Genomic DNA, 16,959 nt, shown 5'->3' on the forward strand with positions numbered 1-16,959 from the left:
GTACGGTCAGTATTGCCTCATGTGTTCCAGTATTTCTACGGAATCCAAACTGATCTTCCCCGAGGTCGACTTCTACTAGTTTTTTCCATTCGTCTGTAAAAACTTCGTGTTAGTATTTTGCAGCAGTGGCTTATTAAACTGATACTCCTGCAATTTTCACATCTGTCAACACCTGCTTTCTTTGGGATTGGAATTATTATATTCTTCTTGAAGTCTGAGGGTATTTCGCCTGTCTCATACATCTTGCTCACCATATAGTAGAGTTTTGTCATCACTGGCTCTCCCAAGGCTGTCAGTAGTTCTAATGGAATGTTGTCTACTCCCAGGGCCTTGTTTCGACTCAGGTCTTTCAGTGCACTGTCAAACTCTTCACGCAGTATCGTATCTCCCATTTCATCTTCATCTACGTCCTCTTCCATTTCCATAATATTGTCCTCAAGAACATTGCCCCTGTATAGACCCTCTATATACTCCTTCCACCTTTCTGCTTTCCCTTCTTTGGTTATCACTGGGTTCCCATCTGAGCTCTTGATATTCATACAAGTCGTTCTCTTTTCTCCAAAGGTCTCTTTAATTTTCCTGTAGGCAGTATCTATCTTACCCCTAGTGAGATAAGCCTCTACATCCTTACATTTGTCCTCTAGCCATCTCTGCTTAGCATTTTGCACTTCCTGTCGATCTCATTTTTGAGACGTTTGTATTCCTTTTTGCCTGCTTCATTCACTGCATTTTTATATTTTCTCCTTTCGGCAATTAAATTCAATATAGCTTCTGTTACTCAAGGATTTCTACTAGCCCTCGTCTTTTTACCTACTTGATCTTCTGCTGCCTTCACTACTTCGCCCCTCAAAGCTACCCATTCTTCTTCTACTGTATTTCTTTCCCACATTCCTGTCAATTGCTTCCTTATGCTCTCTCTCAAGCTCTGTACAACCACTGGTTCTTTCAGTTTATCCAGGTCCTATCTCCTTAAATTCCCATGTTTTTGCAGTTTCTTCAGTTTTAATCTACAGGTCATAACCAATAGATTGTGGTCAGAGTCCACATCGGCCCCTGGAAATGTCTTACAATTTAAAACCTGGTTCATAAATCTCTGGTCTTACCATTATATAGTTATCTGATACCTTTTAGTATCTCCAGGATTCTTCCATGTATACAACTTTCTTTTATGATTCTTGAACCAAGTGTTAGCTATGATTAAGTTGGGCTTTGTGCAAAATTCTACCAGGCGGCTTCCTCTTTCATTTCTTAGCCCCAGTCCATATTCACCTACTACGTTTCCTTCTCTCCCTTTTCCTACACTCGAATTCCAGTCACCCATGACTATTAAATTTTCGTCTCCCTTCACTATCTGAATAATTTCTTTTATTTCATCATACATTTCTTCAATTTCTTCGTCATCTGCACAGCTAGTTGGCATATAAACTTGTACTACTGTAGTAGGCGTGGGCTTCGTATCTATCTTGGCCACAATAATGCGTTCACTATGCTGTTTGTAGTAGCTTACCCGCATTCCTATTTTCCTTTTCATTATTAAAGCTACTCCTGCATTACCCCTATTTGATTTTGTGTTTATAACCCTGTAGTCACCTGACCAGAAGTCTTGTTCCTCCTGCCACCGAACTTCACTAATTCCCACTATATCTAACTTTAACCTATCCATTTCCCTTTTTAAATTTTCTAACCTACCTGCCCGATTAAGGGATCTGACATTCCACGCTCCGATCCGTAGAACGCCAGTTTTCTTTCTCCTGATAACGACATCCTCTTGAGTAGTCCCCGCCCGGAGATCCGAATGGGGGACTATTTTACCTCCGGAATATTTTACCCAAGAGGACACCATCATCATTTAATCATGCAGTAAAGCTGCATGCCCTCGGGAAAAATTACGGCCGTAATTTCCCCTTGCTTTCAGCCGTTCGCAGTACCAGCACAGCAAGGCCGTTTTGGTTATTGTTCCAAGCCAGATCAGTCAATCATCCAGACTGTTGCCCTTGCAACTACTGAAAAGACTGCTGCTCCTCTTCAGGAATCACACGTTCGTCTGGCCTCTCAACAGATACCCCTCCGTTGTGGTTGTACCTACGGTACGGCTATCTGTATCGCTGAGGCACGCAAGCCTCCCCACCAACGGCAAGGTCCATGGTTCATGGGGGGGAGGGGGACACCTATTACTGTACGTTAATATGTGGTGTGTCCATACTTCACCTTTACGATGGCTTGAAATCTGCTGGGAAGACTTTCAGTGGGGTGTTAATGTTTGTGGAGGAATTGTAAAGCATGCTCCGACAAGATCCGAAACCAGAGAAAGTAGTGCCTTCTGGAACGAAGCCGATGTTCTAACTCATCCCACTGTTGTTCCATTGAGTTCTGATGAGGACTCTGTGCAGATCATCCCATTTCAGGAGCGTTATTGGCCGTCAACCATTCCCTTACAGCGTCTGCTTTGTAAGAGGATGCATTGTTATGCTGTTTCAAGCAATAATCATCTCCTTACTGTTCCTCTTCTGTACGCTGCACGCTATGCTGTAAAATATGTTCTACTCCTTCGGCATTTAGCGTTTTTTTAAGGACGGTAGGATGTCAAACGGGCCGACTTGGAGCAGGAGAGGCACCACAGGACATTTCAATTTCCACTGTCTATACTTTTACAAATAAATTTATAGAACTTTGTCAGCATGACCAGGAAGGATTCAGAATTCACACTCTTAGCAGGGGAAGTTGTAAAACATAACGAAATAATTTTTTTACATGTGAAATTTCATCATTTTTTTCACTTACTAATGGCAGCATTTGTTTCTTCATAAATAAGAGAGATTCTTCGATGAATTTTGCGCAGCACACAAACCTTACTTAAAGGTGTATGAAACTCTACAATTTTCCAAATATATTAAAAACTGTGGTAAAAATTGAGGTAATTAACTACAAAATTTGTGTTTCTTCTAAACATTAAGTTTAAAATACAATAGCTCATTCGTTGTTTCATAAATTAAATAAATTCTAGCGTTTCATGCACCTGTAAGTATGGTATGTTTGCTGTGCAAATATCATCGAACCATCTGTCTGACTTATGAAGAAAAGTGTACCTATAGCAACAAATGCAGCCATTAGTAAGTGAAAAGAATGATGAATTTTCACACGCAAAAAAATTATTTTGTTATGTTTTCGAACTTCCACTGCAATGAGTGTGAATCCTGAATCCTTCCTGGTGATGCTGACAAAATTTTATGAATTTATTTGTAAAAGTATAGACACTGGAAATTAAACGTCCTGTAATGCCTCTACTGCTCCAAGTCGGCCCGTTTGACGTCCTATCCCCCTTTAGCACAATAAGGAAAGCACTACGCATGACGAGAGGTAACGTTCTCCAGGAATCTGCCAAACCTACGCCCTTCAAATGTTCAAATGTGTGTGAAATCATATGGGACTTAACTGCTAAGGGCATCAGTCCCTAATCTTACACAACACTTAACCTAAATTATACTAAGGACAAGTACACACACCCATGCCCGAGGGAGGACTCGATCCTCCGCCGGGATCAGCCGCACAGTCCATGATTGCAGCGCCTTAGACCTCTCGGCCCTAAGCCCTTCCACTGGATTGTCACAGGGTATCTGTCATCACTCCCGATTACTCCTTTCCAATCATCTCCTGTCCGGTGGCGTCACTCCTTGCACCACCTCAAGCTTCACGTCGCTTAGCATTGACTACAAAAACGTGTGGCTTATGAGGAGCTTCTCGAACACTGTACTCCAATCTTGCAATCTGTGCACATTAATTGTGTTCATGGTAGCGCTAGGGAACTCTCGAGTGATTACTGCCGCTGATTTCATGTGATTTTTTCCGGCCACCTTTCGCAATGTTCGACAGTCCCTGTCTGTCGGTACAAGAGTTCTGCCTGGTCTTGGTTTGGCTGTGGTCCTTCCTTCGCGTTTCGATTTTATAATCTCAACACAAACAGTCGAACGGCTGTAGAATGACTAATATGTCCCTGATGGAGCTGTTACTCCTATGACATCCAGTGGCTAGTTTACGTTCGAAGTCACTGACGACCTTTGCCGCTGTTACTGCGTCTCTCCTGGCATCGCCACACTCTCCGCCTCCTAATCTGCGTCGCCGGCCTCTCGTGACATCTAGTGGTCAATTCCGCATTCGGGATTTGACCAGATAGTGTACTTGCTGTAACATTTTTCCTGCGGAGATTTTGTATCTTGTAAAACTCACAACGGGCCAGATTCACTAATTGTGTTTAGTATGGCCGAGCGGTTTTAGGCGCTACTGTCTGGAACCGCGCGACCGCTACGGTCGCAAGTTCGAATCCTGCCTCGGGCATGTGTGATGTCCTTAGGTAAGTTGGGTTTAAGTACTTCTAAGTTCTGATGACCTCAGAAGTTAAGTCCCATAGTTCTCAGAGGCTTTTGATTTTGTGTTTAGTAGTGAAATATAGAGATCTATTTACTGATGCAAGATCCTCTGGAAATATTTCTCTGGCAAAGTACTCAGGCAAATATTTTTAGAGCAAGTCCCTCAGAGAAGAATTTTGATTTGAGATTCATGCAACTCTTCTCAAAAGGAAGAAAGTGACGGAAACAGTGGATGCACTGTTAGTAACTGTCTTGGCCTGGTTGCAGCATACACGCAAGTTGTTTACAGATGCTTCGTCTCGCAGGTGCAACGTCGAAGCCTTGGGACACCCGATAACCAACACACTGTAGCATTCCAGCATATCTCCGTTCGCCAATCTACCATTTCTCTCAAAGGTAATTAACAATTAATTCCCAGGAAAGTAATTCGGAGTTTATTATTAATAGAGTGTGGATGATTTTGTTTTTAAATCTTAGATCTTGGCATAAACAGGTTAGCTCTTTTTGTTTCAATAGATCAGATTAAAGTATTAGAAGTAGATGTAGAACTGACGTTGGAAACAGCTGAACATTTAGCAACAATCCAAAATGTATTATTAATGTGAAAATAAAATCCTTTACAGGAAAATTATGGCTTGCCACAACTATATTATACACTAGATAAACAACCAGTTCTGGTAAGAAACCTACCATCCTCAGGCATAATGTGACATCTCAGTCAAATATACAACAAATAATAACTATTAACAAGCATCATTCCATAAAGCAACATGTTAATTCAATTATAATTGTGAAGCACATACAGCCCACAGTATATCTGTGGCCGTGTGCTTCGCCATAGGTCGACTGTCTTCAGTAAGCGCTCCATAATTTTAGTTGAATTAACATGTTGCTTTATGGAATGATGCTTGTTAATAGTTATGATTTGTTATGCTTCTGATTACGATATCACATTATACCCAAGGATGGTCTGTTTCTTACCGAAACTGGTTGTTTAACGTAATGACAATACAGCTATGAGAGAACAATGATTTTCCAAAAAAATCATAGAAGCTCTAAATGATTGTTTCCTCAAAATCATGTGCAAATCAGTTACTATGTGTATCTGATGTATTCCTCCACACGACACACCTTATCCTTTAATTTCAGTTTGTTGCATATCCTACACTCAAGTGTATAATTTTAATTAGAATGTCTGATTGCAAATTTTCACACTCAATTTTTGCATTAAATGTAATTTTAACAAACATAATTAACATAAATTAACAACTCAAGAAGAATAACATAATAAATCTGCTGTCACACAAATGACCTGCAATATATACATTAATTACACAATATATTTGCATTATTGGGAATTTCCGTAAAAGTCATTTTTGTATTTATAGAAACGTCCTACAATCCTTATGTTGTGGAGTCATAATTTGTCTCACTTTGCCTTGAACACAGACGATAATTAGAGAATTAGCCGGCCGGAGTGGCCGAGCGGTTCTAGGCGCTACAGTTTGGAACCGCGCGACCGCTACGATCGCAGGTTCGAATCCTGCCTCGGGCATGGATGTGTGTGAGTTCCTTAGGTTAGTTAGGTTTAAGTAGTTCTAAGTTCTAGGGGACTGATGACCTCAGATGTTAAGTTCCATAGTGCTCAGAGCCATTTAATTAGAGAATTCACAAGATATTTTGAGCTTTTTAAGGAAGAACAGATCCTAACCCTAACTTAATTTCAGAAACATCCGTGTGTTAGGTTTTAGGGTCTTCTGCTGTGCCTTAAAGAGACTAAGGCCATAAGATACTGCTGATGTGATCCGTCCGATGAAGGCATTATGCTTGACAGCCTCCATTATGATTCTTGGCAGAAACAGCTAATGTATCGTTAAGCAACTGTCTCAGAACTTCAGTACTCATCCTTAAAAACACAACAACACACGTCAGAAACCCTGAACACAGCGGTCCAAAATGACGCAATTACTTTACTTGTTTTCTGCAAGTCGGAAAATGCGACGATAAACCATTTCATAGAGGCCTTAACAACAAAGTGAGGTGGTACTCACACGCTCCAGACCACCCCAATATACACAAGCTTTATGTCTGCCCATGTAACCTACACCTCGCAAATAAAGTTCTTCATACAATATGGACGAGAATGATAGTGTAACAACAACTGTTTTTCTAATGTGGACAAAAATGACACGATGGTTTTCAGATTCAGAGATCTTGGATGTTGAAGATGTATTATTTCATCTTTATGGATGGGGATGTTCTAATGTTCCTTATTGGCAATAAAGTTTGCGCTATAGGAAAAAATTATCATCTCAAGTAGTGTCGTATGCTTTGTTCACAGAATCCCCTAAAGATAAAACCCCTAAAGATAAAATTGTAACTCAAACATCAATAATTCTTAGCCGTTGGAATGAGGCATTTCGGACTACACTCTTCCCTTTGTATTGTTCATATATAAACAAAAGTTGATGTAGTAAAAGATGTAAAATCAGACACGTTAAATGTTTATATTTTTCGGTCGTCCATAGTCTATAGGCTATTCCTTGGACCACTGAAGTATCCTCTTTATACCCACAGGTTTGCAGACAGCAATTCCACAGTGAGTGTTTTCTTCAAGCTGTTCTGTTGCTTGTTTTCGTTGACATTCTTTTTTCTAGTCACATCAGTCACCATCATGTCAGTGATCTTACTAGAGATTACAGTCTTTAATTCTCTCCTGAACCAATAAGTAGTGTTTAGTATTTCTTTCCTGTAAAGTTCTGGTAATATTCTCCCATGAACCATGTATGCAGTAATGTCACTAGAATGTGATAATGATGATTATTGCTTTGATGGTCCACACTTCATAATCATTGATTACAAAAGGGCTTTTGTACAAAAATAATCATTGGGACTTCATTTATTAACAGTCTCGCCACAATTAAATTAATGCCAAAGGTCATCAGCTACTGGAAGATGTTTTAAACATCCAGCTGGCTAACCTAGTAAAAGTAAAATAAAGACACGTAAGTTAAAACGAAAAAAACAGTGGAGCTAAAATGAACACGCTAAAACGGTTCAAGGTGTCGTTACGTTTTTTAGCGTCACACGAGTTCAAAGTGTTACTGCTCTGTCCTAGTATTAATACTAAGAAAAGAATTCTTTGATTTGGTATCCATTTTCATAGATGCACACACAGTGTGTCATCGTTGGAGGTTGCTAAGATAGAAGCAACTATTATACACTTCCAGAGATCTTATAGTACACAAGGGAAACAAAAGACGACGACAACAACAACAAGAAACAGTAAATAACATTCGTTGTGTTAGATATTTATGTATTATTGCATCCAGTGCTTGACACAGACATAGCTTTTCGGATAATAAATGGTGGAGGCTTTTCGGATGTGTGACTACACGTTGTCGGCAGTCACAACAATATCGCCGCGTGCGCGCGGCAGCGGTACTTACTGGTGGCCGCAGCGCCCGCCGTTGTTGACAACGCGCCCCACAGCCAACACGCCGTGACTGCCGGCAACTGGCGCGCTCGCTGGCACACCTGCCTGCGCGCATGCGCACGTCGGGCGCGCGTCCGCATATTGATTACAGGTAGACTCAATTATTTACCCGGCGCCCTCCGTACGTTCCACTCCCCGTTTCATTTGCTGTAACGGACGCTCACACACATTTAACGAGCGACAACCTTTTCGTCATCCGATTTCCGATGGCTCCGCCTCGTTGGCCAGTTCTTGGAGCCAGTTACACAGCGTAGAAACAACTCCGACAGCTAACATCAGATACATGCTGAGTGATGTTTCGACATCGGAAAACTACGATTTCTGGTACTTATATCGTTCGTACAGCAATCTGCCAGTGCATGGTAATATACGAGCAAGTATAGTGTCTACACCTACATTTACATCTATACTTCTCAAATCATTACACGGTGTTTCGCGGAGAGTACTGCATGTGCCACTAACATCTCCCCCCCCCCCCCCCCGTCACCCGTCCACCCTTCTCCTCCTCTTGCTCCGTTAACGAAAGGTGCATTCGTATGAATTCGAGTATCTCTGATTTTCTCTCGTGACCATTTCACGAAGTATAGATTATATGTTGTCATTGTTGCCCGATTCTTCTCGGAACGTATGATTTAAAATTTTAACAATAAAACTGTCCGTTATTTACAGGGGCACCCTTATGCTTACTTTGTAGGGAAACGGGGAGATTAACGAAAATTACGACATGTTGAAATTAAAGACAACAGAAAATGGAAACTACTTACTACTTAGTAATTAACGGGGGTAGGACGTCAAACGGACCGACTTGGAGCAGGAGAGGCACCACAGGACATTTTATTTTCGACTGTCTATACTTTTACAAATAAATTCATAAAACTTTGTTAGCATGACCAGGAAGGATTCAGAATTCACACTCATAGCAGTGGAAGTGCAAAAACATAGCAAAATAATTTTTCTTTAGATATGAAATTTCATCATTTTTCCACTCACTGTTGGCTGCATTTATTGCTATAGGTACATTTTTCTTCACAAGCAAGAGAGATTCTTTGATGAATTTTGCACAGCATACGAACCATACTTACAGGTGTATGAAACTCTAGAATTTTCCAAATCTATTGAAAAAAACTGTGGTAAAAATTGAGATAATTAACTACAAAACTAGATTTTTTTCTAAACAAAGTTTAAAACGTAACAGCTCATTCATTTTTTCATAAATTAAATAGATTCTAGAAATTCAGACACCTGTTAGTATGGTTTGTATGCTGTGCAAAATTCATCGAACAGCCTCTCTTACTTATGAAGAAAAGTGTACCTATAGCAACAAATGCAGCCAATAGGAAGTGAAAAAATGATGAAATTTCACATTTAAAAAATTGTTTTGTTATGTTTTTGAACTTTCGCTGCTACGAGTGTGAATCCTGAATCCTTCCTGGTCATGCTGACAAAGTTTTATGAATTTACTTGTAAAAGTACAGACAGTGGAAATTAAAATGTCCTGTGGTGCCTCTCCTGCTCCAAATCGGCCCGTTTAACGTGCTACCTCCCTTAAGCAACTGTTACCATATTTTAAAATCTGCGAGCTATACCAAAACTCAAGTTTTATCTGTTCGTCACAGGTATTCAGATAGAATACAATAAATAACAAATGCTGTAGTTAATAATAAACTGGAACTTACTGTTAAATATTACATGGTACATAAGCAGTAAGCGTGCGATTAATTGACTACCACTGCGGAACTACGCTCGTTGGAGGCCCAGGGTGGCGAAACTAAATGAGGCCCCCGGTCTGCTTAGAAACCGATGTATTTGTAGTGTACATTTTGTAAAAAATTACTAACCCAGATGTAACGGTTGACAAAAAAAACAACGGTTTTTAATGCGTGAGCTCTATGCTCTAGTAATTGTATTACGAATTAGCAAAATGGTTCAAATGACTCTGAGCACTATGGGACTTAACTTCTGTGGTCATCAGTGCCCTAGAACGTAGAACTACTTAAACCTAACCAACCCAAAGACATCACACACATCCATGCCCGAGGCAGGATTCGAACCTGCGACCGTAGCAGTCGCGCGGTTCTGAACTGAGCGCCTAGAACCGCTAGACCACCGCGGTCGGCACGAATTAGCATTTAGCAAAACAACTACTGGCAGAGTGCAAAGAAATAATAAAGAATGGAATAAGAACATTACCTTTTATTTTAATATCTGGAAACAAAGCTTGTACAATTACAATATCAATTAGTTTCATACTCTTAGTATGGGATAGTAGACATTATTGATATTATTACAGTACATCTTTGCGAGACTTCGTAGTACTGAAATTTTCCATACGTCTTTTAAATAAGCTGCATTTGAAATTTTTCTTTCAGTTGATAAAATGGACAGTTTGGTTAGCGATTCTTGATTCACTATAGAGCGAACATAATTTCTTATTAGTTTCAGTTTAGAAAAACGGCTCTCGCATGATGTGTCTAAGACACAAATTATCAAGAAGTATTGTACACTCCTGGAAATGGAAAAAAGAACACATTGACACCGGTGTGTCAGACCCACCATACTTGCTCCGGACACTGCGAGAGGGCTGTACAAGCAATGATCACACGCACGGCACAGCGGACACACCAGGAACCGCGGTGTTGGCCGTCGAATGGCGCTAGCTGCGCAGCATTTGTGCACCGTCGCCGTCAGTGTCAGCCAGTTTGCCGTGGCATACGGAGCTCCATCGCACTCTTTAACACTGGTAGCATGCCGCGACAGCGTGGACGTGAACCGTATGTGCAGCTGACGGACTTTGAGCGAGGGCGTATAGTGGGCATGCGGGAGGCCGGGTGGACGTACCGCCGAATTGCTCAACACGTTGGGCGTGAGATATCCACAGTACATCCATGTTGTCGCCAGTGGTCGGCGGACCGTGCACGTGCCCGTCGTCCTGGGACCGGACCGCAGCGACGCACGGATGCACGCCAAGACCGTAGGATCCTACGCAGTGCCGTAGGGGACCGCACCGCCACTTCCCAGCAAATTAGGGACACTGTTGCTCCTGGGGTATCGGCGAGGACCATTCGCAACCGTCTCCATGAAGCTGGGCTACGGTCCCGCACACCGTTAGGCCGTCTTCCGCTCACGCCCCAACATCGTGCAGCCCGCCTCCAGTGGTGTCGCGACAGGCGTGAATGGAGGGACGAATGGAGACGTGTCGTCTTCAGCGATGAGAGTCGCTTCTGCCTTGGTGCCAATGATGGTCGTATGCGCGTTTGGCGCCGTGCAGGTGAGCGCCACAATCAGGACTGCATACGACCGAGGCACACAGGGCCAACACCCGGCATCATGGTGTGGGGAGCGATCTCCTGTACTGGCCGTACACCTCTGGTGATCGTTGAGGGGACACTGAATAGTGCACGGTACATCCAAACCGTCATCGAACCCATCGTTCTACCATTCCTAGACCGGCAAGGGAACTTGCTGTTCCAACAGGACAATGCACGTCCGCATGTATCCCGTGCCACCCAACGTGCTCTAGAAGGTGTAAGTCAACTACCCTGGCCAGCAAGATCTCCGGATCTGTCCCCCATTGAGCATGTTTGGGACTGGATGAAGCGTCGTCTCACGCGGTCTGCACGTCCAGCACGAACGCTGTTCCAACTGAGGCGCCAGGTGGAAATGGCATGGCAAGCCGTTCCACAGGACTACATCCAGCATCTCTACGATAGTCTCCATGGGAGAATAGCAGCCTGCATTGCTGCGAAAGGTGGATATACACTGTACTAGTGCCGACATTGTGCATGCTCTGTTGCCTGTGTCTATGTGCCTGTGGTTCTGTCAGTGTGATCATGTGATGTATCTGACCCCAGGAATGTGTCAATAAAGTTTCCCCTTCCTGGGACAATGAATTCACGGTGTTCTTATTTCAATTTCCAGGAGTGTATTATGAGTGATGTACAGGGTCACTGAAGTCCCATTTAATTATAAATTGAAGGATGTTTTGTGATGTCCATCTAGCAGCAACGTCCTTTTCGTATCGGTTGCACGTAGATGCCTACGACACCTTTGTAATTCTTGCAGCACCTGCTCCTTATCATCGTAAATTTCTACCATGTTCTCCTGCGCTACACCCAGGGTATCATTAGAAGCTTCAGGCTTAAACTCTCTTTCAACGATTTGGAAAATTTTTGGTGTTCTCCTTCATGGCCATGTATCTTTGCGAAGGATCTGATCGACGAACTTCTCGAATAAACGATCCAGAGTCATAAGCTATTCCCCCTATATTTATCTTTCTTCTTCCTCGTCGTTCAGTGCTGATGTTCAATCATTGTGTTTTTAGTCGCAAAAGTAACAGTATTGTCTGTAATTGTAGGTCGTTCCGACAGTAAACAATCATTCAGAGATTTTAATTTGGCGCGTCCATCCAGCCCTTTTTGGAGACTTAAGATATTTTTTCACTACATTTGCTTCCTCCATTATTGTGTGCCAAAAGTTGATGTAGGTCAAAACGATAAAATCACATTTAGCTCGAAGCAGCAAGTTTGCTGCAGATCTAGTATCAAGGTTTGCTTTGGATGGACCTGCCAAATCTTCCAAAGTGCTCACGGTTGTTTCCACGTTTTCATGTATTGCTTCAACTGAACCGTAATGAGCACTCCACCGAGTACCGGACAGTCGTTTCAAACTTTTTCTCGTCCCCCCTCCCGCCTCCCCCCCCCCCCCCCCCCGAGTAGTAATTCCCATCTAGATATAGAAGACGAGAGGAATGAATCCTAGAGGGAACACATGACTGTGCACTAGCTCCACAAAGGTTTAAGGAATGATTGGCACAGGGTCAGAACAGAGCTTTTGGACTGACATCTTGAACTTTCCGTTGTACTCCTCCATGTACAGATGACACTGACGCGGCCTTGTCATAACAATGAGCCCTGCACAACGCAGTATCCAGCCCATCTTCCTCCAGCTGTTGTTGAATATCTTTTCACATATCCTGTGCAGTCTTTCGTGACTTACAAAACCTAAGGATTCTCGAATTTCCACACTTTTGTCTTCTATATGGACTTACCTAATTCTTTCATTCATTTGGTTAGTTCTTCACTCATCGGAGGTGTTGTCAAAAATGATTCCGTAATATTTAGCTTTTTTATATCGGCAATGATTTTTTCCTTAACATGTTCACCCAAAACAAAATAAATTCATTTTTTATCCCTTTCGGCAAAACTCTCTTGGGCGTAGCAGCGGACTGTTGAAGTTTTAAACATTTTTCTTGCAATACTGGATCACATTTCGCCATTAGTTTCACTAATTATAAGAAATTTCCACTGTTTTCTGACGAAAAATATTCACGATGACCGCAGAAAACAAGATTCTGCTGAGCTGAAAATATTGAAATATCTAAAGGGTGATATAAATGCTTCTCCATTTTTTTGTATTATCATTGACAATCTTCTGATCATCTTTGTCAGTGATTTTGTTAAGCTTCAAGTCCATAGCGAGTTTTTTCCATTTTTCTAAATCTGATAGATGTTCAGACGATGGCTCACGATCTAATGTTTTGAATTCAATTTCTATCACTGACGGAAGCCAGAAATGAGTTTATATTTTTAGAATCGCTCTCAGAGGCAAATAATCGGCAGAAAGAACAGTGTTTGCCATTTAGTTCATTATAAAGTCTTGTTCAAATGTGAGTAAAACCACGACGTAGTTAAACAACGACGTGTTCCGTTGATGTGTTAACCTTGTCTTTCTGTAGATTCAAAAGGTCCCTCCTCGTTTCGATGCACCGTACTTCACTAAGCTTTTCAATAATCACAATTCTGAGATGCTCTGGGAAAGGTTTTTGTCAATCTGCAGTATCATTCGATGAAGAAGTATCGAATGTATCACAAATACGATCATTCTCAATAACTTTCTCTTCAGACTGATCTTTTGTTTCAGTGTCATTTCCGTCAAAATCTTCATTAAAATCACGCATAGCACCCTTTGCATAGCCTGTGGTCTCAATACCAATTAATATCTGTGCACCGGAGCCAGGTTAAATATTTTGATTACACTTTCATTCGCCATCTTTATTTTCTCCAGGAGCGGAGAGATATTTGGATAAAGATCCAGCGAGCGATTTAGCCTCTTCAGTCTTTGCTTTTCTTAGCTTTGCTTTCTGAGAGCCAGATGGGTGAATTTTTTCACTTACAAAAAAAAGTTGCAAAATTATTTCGCTGCCAGGCTCGTTGTGGCGAGTAGATAGATACTATCATGATCAGAAATCTATGGTAATTTTCTAATGAATGTTGTGCATAGTCTTCATACTGTGGCTGCCAATAAATCTAATTTTTTCAGTGAACAAAAAGATTATTTATGTTATTTGATAAACCATTATTTGGTTGTTAAACATCATGATTCCACTATTTATGACACATTTAGATATTACAAGAACGTGTTATTTTCTGCAAAACTTCGTTAAGAAAGAATCTAATATTTGCAAGGGATTATAAAATTTAAAGTGTCTCTGCGTTTCTGATGCTGCTAGTGTGTACTAGAAAATTTCGATATATTAATATCCTAACTATAATGTAGGTACTTACTTTTTGGTCTCTTCTTGGATACATTATAATACAGTCACCGTTGAAACTGACTTAAAACGCCACAACCAAAATCACAGAAAAAATTACATTAATGACATAGTGTTTCTAACTGAGCTTTATTGAGAATGAAATGAAATGAAATGAACACAAAACTTAAAGTTATTCTACTGCGCATGCGCGAATGGACTGAGTCTTCTTCGGTGTGATGAATATTCCCCGAGAGTTTCAAATGGAGGTCGAAAAGAAATTCCGCAGCGGCTACTATCTTTCTTCACTTTATCTTAATATTATACACTTCTTACCTTTTTTTGACTTTTCGGAAGTGCCCATACAGCCATCTCAACAGGGGTAAGTCATTTATGACGACACGATCAACACAATACCCAGATTCCAAGCAGAGAAAATCTCCGACCTGGCCGGGAATCGAACCCGGGACGTTTCTTTTATTAATCCGCAGCGCAGCCTGCATTGCTACCGAGATGGTCTCCAAACATGTTACAAGTTATGACGTATTTCATGAGAATAACGTTCAAATTGAGCTCATTACTACTCCCTAAGAGGTATGTTCTTCTTACGAAAGACATCGTCAGGTAATTGCTCTGTTGTTCAGATCTGTTATGTATTTACGTTTTATTGATTATAAATAGATAAAGTTTTACGTAAATTGAAGGTGGACGGGGGCAGAAGGAAAAGGAAGGGATTACTGATGTCAGCTTTATCGGGACATTACGCGGGACCAGCGGTGACGAGCGAAAATGTGTACCGGATCGCGCTTCGAACCCGGGCTCTCTTGTTTACGAGAGGGGGCTTCAACGACTGCGCCTTCTGCAGTGCAGTGTTATCGCCACTGCGCGGACTATCTCGGCACCCCTTACGGCCGACCTACATTCCCTATCCGCAGTCGCTGCTCACATCCTCCGTGCTCGCTGCTCAGAGATTTCCGCTGGAGGTCGGACGTACAGTACGCTGTGACACATTATATGTAAAGTGAAGGTGGAGGGGGAGAAAGAAAAGGGAAGATAAAGTATTATTGCGTGTGTCCAGCATAAAAACAAACGTTACAAAACGTTTTTCTACGCTTAGTCCCGGCGTACAAAGTCTAGATGACTCTAGAGTTGATTTTGATGTCTATAGTTGGTAAAAAACGTGGCTTAAATCAAATGACTAGTTCATGTTGAAAAATGGTCAAATGTGGGTGAATTCCTAAGGGACCAAACTGCTTAGGTCATCGGTCCCAAGACCTACACATTACTTAAATTAACGTATGCTAAGAACAACACACTCACCCATGCCCGAGTGAGGACTCGAACCTCCGGCGGGAGGGGCCGCATAATTCGTGACATGACGCACTAAACCGCGCGGCTGACTAGTTCATCTAGTTGGATTTTCATGTTCAAAAAGAAAGTTAATAATAATTATGCATAACTTTTGAAAAAGTAATTTTAGAATGCGATGCATTATTTAAAAAGTCCTGGTAATGTCTTTGCTATATTAAGCCGCGTGCGTTCTACGGATCGGAGCGTGGAATGTCAGATCCCTTAATCGGGCAGGTAGGTTAGAAAATTTAAAAAGGGAAATGGATAGGTTAAAGTTAGGTATAGAGGGAATTAGTGAAGTTCGGTGACAGGAGGAACAAGACTTCTGGTCAGGTGACTACAGGGTTATAAACACAAAATCAAATAGGGGTAATGCAGGAGTAGGTTCAATAATGAATAGGAAAATAGGAATGCGGGTAAGCTACTACAAACAGCATAGTGACCGCATTATTGTGGCCAAGATAGATACGAAGCCCACGCCTACTACAGTAGTACAAGTTTATATGCCAACTAGCTCTGCAGATGACGAGGAAATTGAAGAAATGTATGATCAAATAAAAGAAATTATTGAAATAGTGAAGGGAGACGAAAATTTAATAGTCATGGGTGACTGGAATTCGAGTGTAGGAAAAGGGAGAGAAGGAAACGTAGTAGGTGAATATGGACTGGGGCTAAGAAATGAAAGAGGAAGCCGCCTGGTAGAATTTTGCACAAAGCCCAACTTAATCATAGCTAACACTTGGTTCAAGAATCATAAAAGAAAGTTGTATACATGGAAGAATCCTGGAGATACTAAAAGGTATCAGATAACTATATAATGGTAAGACCAGAGATTTATGAACCAGGTTTTAAATTGTAAGACACTTCCAGGGGCCGATGTGGACTCTGACCACAATCTATTGGTTATGACCTGTAGATTAAAACTGAAGAAACTGCAAAAACGTGGGAATTTAAGGAGATAGGACCTGGATAAACTGAAAGAACCAGTGGTTGTACAGAGCTTGAGAGAGAGCATAAGGAAGCAATTGACAGGAATGTGGGAAAGAAATACAGTAGAAGAAGAATGGGTAGCTTTGAGGGGCGAAGTAGTGAAGGCAGCAGAAGATCAAGTAGGTAAAAAGACGAGGGCTAGTAGAAATCCTTGAGTAACAGAAGCTATATTGAATTTAATTGCCGAAAGGAGAAAATATAAAAATGCAGTGAATGAAGCAGGCAAAAAG

General features: G+C 41.4%; 1 protein-coding gene across 2 annotated transcripts in view; it reads right to left on the bottom strand.

Annotated features, from left to right (window-relative positions):
- The window catches only part of LOC126323281 (uncharacterized), a 398,774-nt gene extending 390,450 nt beyond the window's left edge, over positions 1–8,324 (bottom strand). The window contains exon 1 of one of the 2 annotated variants that reach the window (XM_049994670.1): positions 7,814–7,882. The gene's annotated coding sequence lies outside the window, so the exon portion shown is untranslated. Of the gene's footprint in view, positions 1–7,813 lie in introns of both variants that reach the window. The other variant, XM_049994672.1, reaches the window with a different exon arrangement.
- Positions 8,325–16,959: the final 8,635 nt, after the last annotated feature.

The sequence above is a fragment of the Schistocerca gregaria genome, chromosome 2 (assembly GCF_023897955.1).
Source record: "Schistocerca gregaria isolate iqSchGreg1 chromosome 2, iqSchGreg1.2, whole genome shotgun sequence".
In the NCBI taxonomy this organism is placed as follows: Eukaryota; Metazoa; Arthropoda; class Insecta; order Orthoptera; family Acrididae; genus Schistocerca; species Schistocerca gregaria.